Consider the following 1,125-nt stretch of genomic DNA (forward strand, 5'->3'; position numbering starts at 1 on the left):
TTTGGCAGGCCCTGACTGCGCCCAGCCACAAACACTGCCGACTCTCTAGGAGAGCCGTTTGCAAGCCCCAAGGTCCCCTAGCTTTGGGAGAAGCAGCAGAGCACCGGAGGCCACCGGCTCTGAGTCGCTGAGCGCCCCGCGGGAGGAAACTAGGGGCCTAATGTACCGTTGTTCCCACGGAGGGCCGGGGGCCCGGGAGGGTACACAAGCACCGGCTCAGGTTCAGCGCTTGATTGTCTCATTGTTTCCTCACCGCGGGGGGCGGGGGTGCGCGCCCGCGTCGCGGGGTGAAACAGAAGGGGCTATTGCGTTCCTAGGCGGCGCCCCCGCTGCCTAGGCAACCGCGCAGTTAAACGTCCAGCCACCCGCACTTGTCCCCAGATCCCCTCCGCTACCCCCACCCTCTCCCCGGCCACCATTCCTCCCTCCTTCCTCCTCCTTTCCCCCCTCCTCCTTTTCCCATTCTTTCCTCCTCTGCCCCTCTTCCCTCTCCTGTCCCTTCTCCCCCCAACCCCCCGCCTTCCGAGCACTCAATTAAGGCCAACGTTCCCAGCTCCACAAAATGGCCACCGCGAGCAACACCTGCGGTCACGTGACCCGCCCTCCTCCCAGCTTCGGGCTTTTTCTTGCCTAACTCCGTTTTCGGGGAGGCTGCCCGCGGAAGAACGAGGGCTGATTAGTTCGAAGAAATCTACGGACATCCCCACGTCGGAGGACTGACAGAAACAAGAACGAGTGCTCGGTTGAAAAAAACACCAAAAACTGAGAGCATAGGGAGAAACGGGAGAAGAGGCCTAGGTTAAATTTTAAGACCTCCTCGCAGGCGGAGAACGGGACACAACGAGTTATCGCGAGATCTCAAGAACTCAAAACCAGGCTAGGGTATTCACGGAGAACAGGGGAACTGAAGCTCAAGCGAACTAGGACAGCATTTGGCGCTCCGAGGTCCAAGGTAGGACGACCAGCCAGGGACGGGACTGACTAGAAATCACGCGAGATTTGGACTAAACGAGCGCGCAGTAGCTAGGCAGAAGTCGCAGCGGCAGGAGGAGTGCGGGTGTGAGGGGGAGGGCCTACGTCTTACGTGCTGACGTAGTTGCCTTTCGAGTGGGTATATTAGATCCG

The sequence above is a fragment of the Ailuropoda melanoleuca genome, chromosome X (genome assembly GCF_002007445.2).
Source record: "Ailuropoda melanoleuca isolate Jingjing chromosome X, ASM200744v2, whole genome shotgun sequence".
Classification (NCBI taxonomy): Eukaryota; Metazoa; Chordata; class Mammalia; order Carnivora; family Ursidae; genus Ailuropoda; species Ailuropoda melanoleuca.